This window comes from Sorex fumeus, unplaced genomic scaffold (assembly GCF_029834395.1).
Source record: "Sorex fumeus unplaced genomic scaffold, SorFum_2.1 ptg000002l, whole genome shotgun sequence".
In the NCBI taxonomy this organism is placed as follows: Eukaryota; Metazoa; Chordata; class Mammalia; order Eulipotyphla; family Soricidae; genus Sorex; species Sorex fumeus.
In genome coordinates, this window is record NW_026606059.1 from 13,603,772 (window position 1) to 13,617,958 (window position 14,187).

Consider the following 14,187-nt stretch of genomic DNA (forward strand, 5'->3'; position numbering starts at 1 on the left):
GCAAGTAAGTAATTATTACCTCTACTCACATTTATTCATATTATACTTAACCCCGCACCTGTTAATAAATAGGATAATAGGTAATAGGTAATAAATAGACCCTCACACTTTTAATAAATATTTGTGCAATGAAACTAAAATTAATATTGTGTTCGTTATTTAACTTCAATATCAAAATAGAATTAAAGTAACAAAAATGCTCAATGGATGAAGCAAAAGATTAAAAATAATTACTATTACTCTTCCCAGAATCAGTGAACAAGAGGACAGAGCAGGAGATAATGTACTAATTGAGTACAAATCAACGTTCTCTTTATCTAGGCTTTTGGAATCTGTTTCATCAGTATTGTGTATGGGATACATTTTATGTCAAAAATCTTAGTAGTCTACTGACTAAATCCAAATTTTAATTAAGTATTCTTGGTATTTATATGCTAAACATTTCTCCATTTGGGTTACTTGATAGTTATGAAGAAGATTTGTAACTAAACCTTTCTCCAGGCGATCAAATAATGAACAGAAGTATTTTCAATAAAGGTTTCTATGTGAACAGAAAAAAGAGCTTTCCAAGGACTGTTACAGAAACCATAATATTGTCTTAAATCTGATAGCAAAATACCTTCTTTACTTAAAATACTTTATCTTATAAGGCTTTGCCATTCGTTAAATTATGGTTTAAAAACCTTTAAACATTACTAATTTTGTTGTATTAATTTTTGATATTTTATGTATTTTTAGAAATGATCAAATAAGTTATATATTAATATTAACATCACTAAATATTTTAATCAATATCTCAAATTTACATATTGGAATGTAACTAATTAAATTATCTCAAATTTCATTATTTTAATACCATATTAAAAATATTTACAACTCAACCTGTATTCAGCATACTAATTTTCTTTTCCTTTATTTTCTTTTTTTTTATGTCGGAGTATTGCTATTTATTCAACCACTGATTCGCTGATTGATTTGGGCATGAACTCCACCTTACTTTTATTTTTCATAGTTTTATTTACTTATTTCTTTATTTTTCTTCTTATATTTATTTATTGAATCACTGTGGGAAAAGTTACTAAGCTTTCAGGTTTAAGTCTCGGTCATACAATGATCAAACACCTCTCCCTTCACTAGTACTCATTTCTCACCACCAAGAACCCCTATATACCCCCACACCCCTCCCGATGCTTGAGAGGCAGATGATTTCCACTTAACTCTTCTCTACATTGATTACATTCATGATTTTGACAAAAGATGCACCATTATTGTTTAGAATTTCCCCCCCCCCCCCTGCCAATAATCAGAATTGCTGAAAAGGCATTGTGAAACACTTTGTTTTCTATAGCTGGTTATGAGAATCATATAATGATTTTGGATTTCTGCAAAGAGCCAGATAATTATGAGATTGATTTCTGTGCATCTGGTGTTATGCCTGTACTGAAGAGCCACCCTTGGGGGACAACTCATGACCTCGGTAGGGCGTGAAGGAAGAGCCGGTACCACCCCCCTTCCCATGAGACTGCAGTTGCCCCATCACTGCTGGCTCATACCTGGCTTTCCTATAAGCTCTGAGGCAGTGCCACCTTGCTGCCAGGGTTGGGGGAAAGGCCGAAGGGAGCAACACCCTTTCTCTCCCAGGGAGGCATGGCATTGGAGTTTAATGCATGGTCCATTCACTTTTCTTCCGCAAGCTGCCGGGCCTGAAGTAAGTCCTTTTGCTTATAGAGCCATGGCTGTGTTGGAGAGCCGCTCGTGGGGGGCAACTCGTGACCTCAGCAGGGTGTGAAGGACAAGCCGATACTGTCCTCCTTCCCATGAAACTGCAGTTGCCCCATCACTGCTGGCTCATAGCTGGCTTTTCAATAAGTTCTGAGGTGGTGGCCAACTTATATGTGGTCCAGATGTATTTCTGCCAAATGCCACTGGGTTTCCATATTTGTTTCTGAGTCTCTGGGTTCATGGCCGTTAAGCAGATTGATCAGGAGCTAGAGAGGCGTTTGTAGGTGGGGACTCAAGATCTTGATGGGATGGGGAGGAAAGGGCCTGTTCCACCCCCATCTGGTGAGGCATCGTGTGTCTCATCACTGCAGGCCTAAACCTGACTGATGCCTGGTGCCATCTGGAGGATGGCAGTCACCGGGCCGCCAAGGGGAACAGGCCAAGGCTCAAAACCTATTCCCACCTGGAGTGGCCCAGCCCTAGTAACCTACTGCAGGAACAGGACACATTTCTGCCAAAAGCCTTTGGGTTCCGAGATTCATTTCTTAGTCTCTGGGATCATGGCTATTAAGCAGTTCGATTAGGAACCAGAGAGGTCATGCTTCCAATTATATCGCTGAGCCGGAGGTGATTTGTGGGTGTGTCTCCTACATACCTAACTTTTGGCCATTTACTTTCTTGGTAAACTTTGTCTCAAGTTTTGGGGTCTGTCCAAAGGCACAACAGCAATTTTGGGGTATCTGAAAGTCTGATGGTGCCATCAGGCTGCTGATGCACTGGCCTCACAGGTACAGATTGAGCTGCCGGCGGCACCATACCCCCTCCATACTAATTTTAGATTCTTGAAATTTGTAGATAAATAATCCTCTTTGCATTTTAGAAATATCTATACAAGGGGTATTATTTTCTCAGTTAAAATTTTTTTCAAAATAAAATCTTGATTTGTTTGATTTTCTATTGACTGAAGTCAGAATTTTGGTTTGAAAACACATGTAGAAAGGGCATATATGTATATACCAACTTATTGGTGTTTTCTTTGTTCTGTTGAAGTGAGAAGCATATATCTGTTTTGTCTCATAAATTTGTTTTAAAAATATTTTATATGTATCCAGTAGTTAGCTGAAAGTGAACAAAAAATTAAGAAAAAAATTATATAAAACTGCACTCCAGCATTATGTAAAGGTCTGATTGTGACAAGTTTAGACCATATTATGTGTAACTTCAATCTCTAGATATCCTTATTAAAATAAAATTTAATATGGGAAATGATAGTTAATAAATAAATATATAAGGAATATGATTTTTATTTGACAATTTTTCTGACAAGATCAAAGACTCAAATTTCTAATTTAAGGGGCCTGAAAGATAGTTCAGCGGCTAGGGCAATTGCGTTGCCTACGTCCATCAGTGATTTCATCCTCAGCACCCCACAGAGTCTCCGCAGCCTTGCCAGGAGTGATTCTGAATGTATCCAGCCAAGAATAAGGCCCAAGTACAGCTGGATGTGACCCTAACCCAAATCTAAATAAAGAAAATTTTCAGATTCTACTGCATTTATTTTTGCGACCAAGCTTCTGTTACTGTTCTATAGAAACTACAACATGGTATATTTTTCTATGTAAAAGCCAAAAACACTGATTAAGTTCAGGACTTTCTTATCTATTTCCTTCCTAGGGGGGTTCAGATTGATCCTGGGATGACTGAATGTGAACGTTAGTCACTGTATTTCAGGTAGTCATTTTCTCAACTCTTCAAAAACTGTACCACCTTGTAAGTTTGTGACAATGTAGGGACAGCTATTTATTCACACAGTTCCAATTTTCCATTCGTTAAAAAGCAGAAACTACTGTTTCCTTAAATATAAGTCACATTACCTTCAGGAGTATTTTTGTGATTGGGAACATTCTAGTAGGCTCGCAGCTTTTATTTATGATGCCTGGTGCCCTTGTCAAATGGCAGTTTCATTCTACTTAATTTCCGTACATGCTATCTTTATGAAAGTGTTCTTGACCTTGGGTTTTCCTCCTGTCATATTTTAAACACAAAAACAGGCCATCTTTTCTACTTTTCATAGGAGAAACAATAAAGCACATTTATGTTCTCTGTATTTCAGGATGTTATTACTGTATGTGCTGAGCCAGATTCTCTCAAGGCCTTTATAATAGTTTGTTTTTCAGAGGTACTTTTGAAAAATATTTGGATTTTCAGTATGCAAAAGTCAAGTGAAAATTGATCAGATTGTAGGCAATGAAGAAGAGAATGGGATCATCATTTGAATGGCTGCAAAACTAAGAATTTAAGTATATTTAATTTAATTCTCAAAACAGTCACAACATGTAGGAGAAATAATTCTCATTTTACTAGTGAGAAAACTAAAGTTAAATTAGCAGGTCAAATTATGACTAACATTCCCTAGAGAGAGTAATGAAATCTAGAAATTACTTTCACAAATTTTTTTAATATAGCATGTTTGTTATTCTGAGACACATATCTGTTACAAAATGCATTGAAAATATCAAATTTTACTTGGTAGTTAGAATACTTTTCATCGTAAATATAATCTATGCAGCTGCAAAGTAGTTTGTTTAGTGGCTTAGTTATGTTGTCTATATGAAATCACAGAGACTTGGCTGGTGGTACTTTCTTTCCCTAAAATAATCTTATCTATTAATATTTTAGAGAAGTGCGCTTGCCTCTGAAAGCTCACTGTGAGGTTAAAATTGGAAAGATTTTAAACCCAAGTCATAGAGTTTATTAGATGTCGTAGTTAAAACTTGATACTATAGATGATGAACTGAACTGTGTTATGTCCTCTACATTCTTATGCTTGTATCATACTATACTGTGTCTTTTAATGAAAGAAAGAGGCAGTCTTTAAGGAAACATTTAAGATTATATCAGTATAGTGAGCCCTAATGACCAGTGTCTTGTTAATAAAAAGGAGGAGATAGGACACAAAGACGAACGGAAAGAAGACCACGTTCAGACATCAATGTACAGCAAGTGAAGGAAAGAGTCCTCATAAAAATCAACCCTCTGATACTTTGGTCTCATATTTCTAGCCTTTAAATTAAGAGGAAATAAATTCCTGCTGTTTCAATCATTCTAGCATGTGATACTTTGTTGCCACCAAAGAAAATTAATACATCACGTTACTTAGCTGAGATCTTCTGCCATATCATGAAACAATTCAATTTTAGAATTATTTATAAGATATAGAAATCATCCACAATAATATATCACAAATCACAAATCACAAATCATCCTGTTATTCGTCGATTGCCTCGAGCAGGCCCCAGTAACGTCTCCTTCATCCTAGCCCTGAGATTATATTCAAGGCTCTTTAGGAGAATGAGACCCATCATTGTTACTGGTATTTGGCATATTGGGTACTCCATGGGCAGTTTGCCAGATTTTGCCGTGTGGGCAGGCTACATTTGGTAACCTGCCAGTTTGTCCAAAGTAGGAATGAGATAAGATGTCATAATAATATGTCGCACGGCCGCAAATGCGGCCACGCGGTTCCGGGAGCTGGTTTTTATAGTCTCTGAGTCTTGGCCATTGATGGGATTAGACGGCGCCAGGGGGCCAGTTGGTGGGTGTGACCCCCGCCGTATTTGGAGGATCTGGGTGGAGGATGCTCGACTCCAATCTGAGTAGGCTTGGAGATCTCGGCCCGGAACCCGCGTGACTTTGTCCCTCTGCCAGTACTTTCATGTGTGCGCAGAGTGGTCTCAGCATAGTGGTGGCTGGTCCTGGAGGTCTTTGGCTGCCGGACCCCTGGTCGGGGCGGGGAGGAAAGCTCAACCCGCTCCCCTCCAAGGGGTCCCGGCGAGCGAGGACAGTCAGGCGCGGGGGCAGGAGACTGCACTGTTCTCTTCCGGGAGCTGGTTTTTATAGTCTCTGAGTCTTGGCCGTTGATGGGATTATACGGCGCCAGAGGATTACATACACATAAAATAAATAAATAAATTATAAAAACGTTTAAATAAAGGTTTAAAAGGACTCACTAGCAAACACATAATATATAGAAATAAAAATGAACATATTCATAACAATTAGGTTTATGATGGTATTGAAAACTATTCCAGATGTATTATGACTTTTTAGAGTTCTCTTTTATTTTTATTTTTTTTTACTTTCTTTTTAAAAAAATTTTTAGTAGTGAGACACCATGAGGTACAGTTGTAGACTTACAAATTTTTGTGCTTGGGTTTCAATTATACAATGATTAGGTTGGATAGAATAGAGCTGAAAAACGGTCTAGATTTTTAATAACTTGAAATAACCATTCATTATGAGAATAACATTTTATGTTATTAGTCAAATGTCATCAATATCTGATATGAAAACTCTCAGATATCTTATAGCAGGCCTACCAAAGTAATCTTGCCAAGACTTATTGAAAAGATTATAAAAAAAATAGACACTACTTAGTAACTACTGGCAAATGAAAAATTAGATTTTAGTTGATGATGGTTGAACATTTTACTTTAGATGCTTAAAGGATAGATGGGTAGAAAAGGATGTTAAAAGAAGAAATAAGCATGTACAAAGAGACAGCCCTTAGTTAAAGAAAAAATGTATTAAATAAGAAATGGTACCACCACATACAGTTGGTACAAGAAACATGGACAAGTTTTCCATTTATAAATCAACAGTAACTGCAGATACTCTATATGATTGCTCAGCAATGTTATCCATTGTGAATTAAAATGTTTCTAGAGGAAAATATAAAGTATCCACATATCTCAGTTTATTTAGTGCATATTTTTCCTTTGTCTCCTAGAAAAAATAGGTTAAAACATAAAATTGTCAATATTTTCCTATTTTTGAAGATAAAGCAATTTTTATATAGTTTATTCTAATGTTGATATTATTTCTTTAACTATTAGTGATGATTATATTTAATGATAAATATATAGTGACCTATATAAATAACTATTGTTTCATTATTTCTCCAGGTTGCCATAAGTTTCCTTATTTATTTTTATTAGGAACTATAGTTTGTTATACTTTCCTAAAACTTGCAATAGCATGGATAAATCTGTATTTGTTCTGAACACTGGTGATTGGATTCAAACTTCAGCACTGGATATGATGCCCTGAGCACTGTCCACAGTGATCCTTGACCACAGAGTCAAGAGTAAGCCCTGAGCACTGCTAACTGTGGCCCATAAAACAATAATAACAACAAAAGAACAGACAAAAAACCCTGAAAAACAAAACATAAAAACAAGAAATATATTATCCCCCAGACTGGAGAGACTGCATAATGAGTCAGTCCTAGAAGTAGTTGACCAGGGTTCAATGCCCAGAACCCCATATAAGTCAGTCCCCTGTGACTACCAGGAGTAAGCCCAGAGTGCACATGGAGCCTGCCAGGTTTATTCCTGAGCCCTGAGCGCAGCTGGATATAAATCCCAAGCACCCTGAAAGTTAAAAAGAAAAAAATCTACTATCCTCATTGAAGCACATACTTACGATTTTATTTTCACACTTGTATTCTAAGTAAAAGTCAATTGCTTCACAAATGTTTTCTAATAAAAATTAAGAACATATTTTAAAATACTGTACTTTAAAGACCATTGTCTTAGTTTTCAACTTTAAAGTGTTTCTTAATAATTATATTTTGGGGGAGGAAGATAATGTATAATACCTGAAAGGTTTCACTAAGTCCATATTTTCTAATATAATGGAAGGATAAAGACTTTGTTCTCATTACTACTTCTTGATAAAACTTCTCTAAATTGAGTCTTCCTAGATACTAGAATGTCTCCTAAGACCATAATACAAACATGTAGTAGCTATTTTTGTCATATAGCAAGTAATGAAAATCATTAACGCAGCACGTAGATATGTACAACCCCTCATAATACAATGGAATTTGGTTTAATAAAACAAATAAATAAAATCATTTATTGTCATGGTGAATAAGGACTATTGGTTCATGGGGGTCTTCTTTCATGGCTTAAATAAGAAACCTTATTTATTCACAGTCTCCTACTTAAAATAATCAATAACTTAAGCTCTAATGACTGAATTTAAGTGCCAATTTCCAATCAACACTGAAGCTATCCTTTATTCCTAGTAATGCTATTTCTATCACCACTGTACAATTTTTGGCATCTGTCTTTTCTTGATGGTTTATTATCAAATAAATCAAAAATGGAAGGCAACCTCTTTTCTGTTTAATCTATGCCATTTCTTTCCTTAACTGAATTTATAGTAAAAATTGTTTTTTCAAGGGCAGTTAAGCCGTACCAATTCTTCCAACCACTGCACTATTCAAAATCAAAGACTAGTGAGAGGTTTTCTGCCAAATCTGGAACACAAAATAAACATATTCTCAAAAATCTTGTTCAATATAGGCATCTACAAAGAAACACTGCAGCTCATTGTCATAGGCGTATGAGTAGGAAAGGGTGAGGTACCTGAACAGCACCTTTTTTAAAGCCATAAGAAAGTTCCCTTTCACTAGAGTCTAGGCTTAAAGTTTCTTTGGACAGGTCAGACTACTCTTTCCAAATTTCAAAGATGAAATGCTGCATAAATACACTTGCTAAAATTTAGGGTTCCATTTCATTGATTTTTTTCTCTGATATGGAACTATTTTTTGTAAACCTACATATTTGTTTAAAATTCACATGTTCACTATTTCTGAGTCACCCAGATAAAATTGATGTGGCTGGAGAAAGAATGAGATTCTAATACTAATGTAACAAGACTATTCTACATAGGAATATAATTTGATACTGAATGACATTAATTGGATACTGAAAAGTTATTTGTGTTTCCATTGGTGGATATCATTCTTTCTTTCTAAAGCAAGGCAAGAGTCACAAACTATACGTGATTAATGAAGGCATTGGTGTGGGCACAGTTTTTCACTCTTACTCCTCATCTGATCTACACATACTAGTTTCATACCTTTAAACGTCTTTCTCATTTTAGGGACCCAAAGCAATAGCATAGCAGGTAGGGTATTTTCCTTGCACAGAATCCGAGTTCAATCCGTGGCATCCCAAGCGATACCCTGAGTCTCAATAGGAGTGATTTCTGAGTGCAGAACAAGGAGTAAGTTCTGAGTACCACCACTGTGGTCCAAATTGCATTTCTCTCTCTTTCTCACTCTCTGTACGAATATATGTAAATATGACCTTTTATAGTTATATATATATATATATGCTGCAATAGTATCCCTTTTCATAAAACACAATCTTTTAAATATTTCTTGTTAATTGAATTGATCACATCATTTAACAATGAGGCCCTTTTGTTCCAGGTATATACAAATGTGGCCGTGTGACATCTTATTATCTCATTCTTACTTTGGACAACCTGGCAGGCTACCGAATGTGGCCTGCCCACATGGTAGAGTCTGACAAGCTCCCCATGGCTTACCCAATATGCCAAATACCAGTAACAATGATGGGTTTCATTCACCTAACCCCGAAAGAGCCTTGACTATGGCACTTTTTAAAATCTCAGGGCTGGGATGAAGGAGACTTTACTGGTGCCTGCTCGAGGCAATCAAGGAAAAACAGGATGATCGTGATCGTGATATACTAAGAGATACTGAGAAGAAAAAGACATCACCTTTATATTTTGAGTCCAAAGGCTCAATATGCATGTCAAAAGGTAATGATTGGTGATGCAATTTGAAGGTTTATAGACAGTATATTCTACCTCCTTTTTCAAGTTGAGAAAAATAAGTTGTCTCACTATATTGCAAAAGTTAGAGAAAATGCATGCAAAGCATTTGGATTTAACATATACTAAGAAATAAATTCTAGCAGTCCCTATTAGACCTGTATTTCAGTGACCAGCTCTGAAGTTCCCTTGGGTCGATTAAGAATTCTTTAAATATTTTAAGCAGCAAAATGCCAGAATTCCGATGACTCTTTAGAGAAATTATTCTGGCAACAGTGAACAAGCAAGATCGGAGGAACAAGAACCTGAAGATCAGAGGCAAGTTAAGAGACTGTTGAAATAATTCAGGCATGAAATTAAAGGACCTGTACAAAGACGATATAATGGATCACTGATGACTAGACTGAAAAGAAAAATGGGAAAGATTTTGCAAGGGAGGGAAATAGAGCTTTACTTCTGAAGAATAGAACTGAGTTTGCTAAGGAGAAAGAAACTAGAATTACCTTACACTGAACAGTTGCTCATATATTAAATTAGGTGTTCTAGAGTATTTAAATAGCCCAACAGTTCTGAGTTGCACACTAATATCTTCTTCTTTTGAGGGGGGGGGCTTCATGGTGGGACTCAGGGTTTGGGGGCCACTTGTACTTGGTCCTCCAGGGATGAGATTTGACCTAACGGTTTAGTGCTTTAGTTCTTGATGATGTATTTCCTGGATCTAGTGATTCTGGGCTCACTAAAGCCGCCCTGTTTCAGGGGAACAAATATTGCTGGAGATTAAACTTGAGCATATCTGGCAAGGGGTCTGCTATTTTTGCTGTCACACAGTCCCATGTTCCCTCATTTTTAAGATGAGTAGTGTTTTATTTATTTATTTATTATTTTTATTAGTGAATCACAGTGGAATACAGCTACAAACTTATGAACTTTCATGTTTTCATTACTGTCATAAATGATCATTTACCCATCCCTCCACCTGTGCCCATTCTCCCCCAACAATGTTCCCAGCATCCCTCCCACCACCCCCACCTCACCCCCCATCACCCTACCCCACCTCAGCGGCAGGGTATTCCCTTTTATTCTCTCTCCTTTTGGGTGTTGTGGTTTGCAATAGAGGTATAGAGCAGCCATTGTATTCGGTCTACAGTCTACTTTCAGCACACATCTTTCAACCCAAATGCATCCTCCCAATATCCTATAATTGGTGTTCCTTTCTCTATTTGAGCCGCCTTTACCCCCAGCATGTGAGGCCGGTTTCCAAGCCCTGGAGCAGACCTCCTGGTCCTTATCTCTACGACTCTTGGGTGTTAGTCTCCCATTCTGTTACTTTATATTCCACAGATGATTGCAATCTTTCTATGTCTGTCCCTCTCTTTCTGACTCATTTCACTTAACATGATACTTTCCATATTGATCCACTTATATACAAATTTCATGACTCCATGTTCTCTAACAACTGCACAGAATTCCATTGTATAGATGTACCAAAGTTTCTTTAACCAGTCATCTGTTCTTGGGCACTCATGTTTTTTCCAGATTTTGGCTATTGTAAACAGTGCAGCAATGAACATACAAGTGCAGATGTCATTTCTACTATACTTTTTTTGCCTCTCTGGGGTTTATTCCCAGAAGTAGTATTGCTGGGTCAAATGGGAGCTCAAATTCTAATTTTTGGAGAATCATCCATACTGTTTTCCAAAAGGGCTGCTGAACCAGCAATGAAGGAGGGTTCCTTTCTCTCCAACTTCAGTTGCTTTTGTTCTTTTGGATGTGGGCCAGTCTCTGTGGTGTGAGATAATATCTCATTGTTGTTTTGATCTGCAACTCCCTGATGATGATTAGTGATGTAGAGAATTTTCTCATGTGTCTTTTAGCCATTCGGATTTCTTCTGCACCTCAAAAGAAACAGTGACCAAAATACAAAGACAGTCTACAGAATGGGAAAGGATATTCACCCAATACCCATCTGATAAGGGGTTGATATCAAGGATATACAAGGCACTGGTTGAACGCCACAAGAAGAAAACATCCAACCCCATCAAAAAATGGGGTGATGAAATGAACAGAAACTTTCTCAAAGATGAGAAATATTTAATCAAATGTAATTACTCCCCAGGGATACACAGGTCAAAAATAGCTGTACAGGATTCAAATTCCAGTCTTCTCTAACGTGTAAGTCACCTGTCATTGTACTAATCTGCCTTAAAGGCGTTCTAGTGAATTTGATATTGGAAAGTTATGGAAATGAAAGGAACGGTAAAGCAGAATAGAATGTGCCAGGCACTGATTTATTTCCTCCCCCAAATTATCCACTGGTAAAATATTCATGAGTAAAAAATAGGTTGCCCACCCAGTGTCAGGATCTACCTTTGTTCTTTCCAATACAGTTATTTCAACTGACACAGGTACATACGGTAGTCTTCATTCTCACTTCACTACACATTTGAAGAGCACGGCTAAGGGCCTTCTAACCCAGGTTAAGAATTAAGCATATCTAACTTCAAACTCTGTGCTTTGTACCTGCTGCATCTGATATGATGATATTTATCATGCTATTTGTAATAAGCTGGTGTCAGGCTGATATCATTGGAGTGTTTTCTTTTCGCTCTTTTTTGTCACAATGGAATGTTTTGTGCATAAGAATTTACTTTTCTATTCAGGCAAGTGTTTTATTAGTAATGAAATATTTTAAAACCATGACAAGCTGTGGAATCAAAACACCATCGCGATGTGGATTGCCTGTGTGAACCTCTTGCTAACTTAGCCTGTTCTCTCACAGAGTGTTAGGGAAAGCTGTTATAGTTATTGATTTCAGGATGTCTGAGTAAAGCCTATGTTTGTATATAACACCGAGGAGAACTCAGAGACTATAATGAGAAAGCAGGGAAGAAAAGGTTACATATTAAATTGAAAAATATCTAACATTTACAGCAGCAGCAGTAAAGCCTGCTTCTCCATAGAATATTATTCATAGACAAAATCTCACTTGTGTTTGCTTGACATTTGTATAATTCTTCCACTTTCTACTAAAAAAAATAGACACACCTAAATGGAAAACAAATGACATTTTTTGAGGTCATGAGATGAATAAGAATAAAGGATTAGCCATACTTCCAAAAAATGCTTTGTAAGTTAGGCATCTTAACAAAAATCTGACAAAACACTGTTGTTTTTGTTTGTATTTCAAAGGCAGGCTAGATTAATATCTATGCTATTTTTTAAAATGACATTAACTGACTTGGGCAATAAGAAGTAACGTAGCTGTTTATGATGCTTTTAAGAAAGATAGGCTTGGGCAACAATCTCAAAATATGCATCCCCCAAGACCATAATCCTGAATGTGGAAATACCAAAAGATAAAAATATTCTAAGATCACCAAAATCACAACTCTGAAAGATCAATATCTGGGAATATAATTATTAAGTAAAGTAAGTAAAGGCCCTCCCGTTGATCGTCGATTTGCTCGAGCGGGCCCAGTAACGTCTCCATTGGAGACTTTGTTGTTACTGTGTTTGGCATATTGAATACTCTCGGTAGCTTGCCGGGCTCTCCGAATAATTATTATTATTAAAATAATTTTATTTTTTAATTATTAAATTAAAATTTTTTGAATTAAAAATTTTTTAAAAATTAAACTTAACTTTTTAATTATTAAAAAAATTTAAAAAACATCACATTTTTATAGAATTTATTTGAGAAACATAATGTCTTCACAGAACACTTGAATACTTACCCAATAAAATACAGTTAAAAGTAATATTAGGAGAAAAGATGTACAAAACACATACCTCTTCAATTATTAAGTAAGTCTCAACATTATCACAAATATGCACAATAGTTATACACCAAGTAAATTTAGCAATAGTGCATTTCCACAGTCAAATCTGTAAAAAAAACTATGCATATTAATTACAATTTTAAGTCTTTTATAACACTATATAAAAATTTATAAAACTAGAAATGGTACAAAGGTGAAATTTATAGCACAGCAAATCATAAAAATTAGTTTCTAGATTTTATGTTATCTATCTATATTTTAATGTTATCTCTAAGGCATTGCTAATTATAGTTTGTCTTGTAAGTTACATACAATTTAATTGTATTATTAAAGAAAAATAAAAAAGAATTCAACATATGTAAAAGTGAATTACAGGATTAGGTTCTTAGCAGTTTGCATTGAGATAATTCATAAGAACCATCCCAACCCTCACAACCATTAACTTTAAAGTCTTGCATCACAAAGAATATCTACTGTTTTTCTGTTAAAGTTTGGGTTTCAGAGGATAAATTTATGTTCATTTTCCATAAGGTCCTGCTATTTTTGAAATTATTTTATAATTCAATATATATCAGCATAAGCATTGCTGTAATATGTTGTTATGATGCACATAAATCCATTCTTTATGTTCTTTATTCATATACAGATCATAAATTTGGTGAAAACAATGCTGGTGGTTTAAACAGGAAAACCATTGTATTGTTTCTTATCCTACTGTGAACATAATTATTTTCAAATCACTAACATTGCTGGTCTCTTCAGGTAATGCAGCTTTAATTCATTAAAGCTCCTGGAATTTCATCAGCTGGAAGGAATGTTAATGCAGACAAATGATGTAATTTTAAACTGAAGTTATTGTCGTTGCCATATTGTATGGCCAATCTACTTACCTGAATTTTCTGCCAAAAGCACTGGGCTAAGTTGAAAAAAAAACACTTTATTGGCAATATCTTCCAATTCACTGTTAGGATCTTTTATTACATCTAATTTTAAATATGTCACTATGATTTGGGATTTTTCTTGAAACCCATTT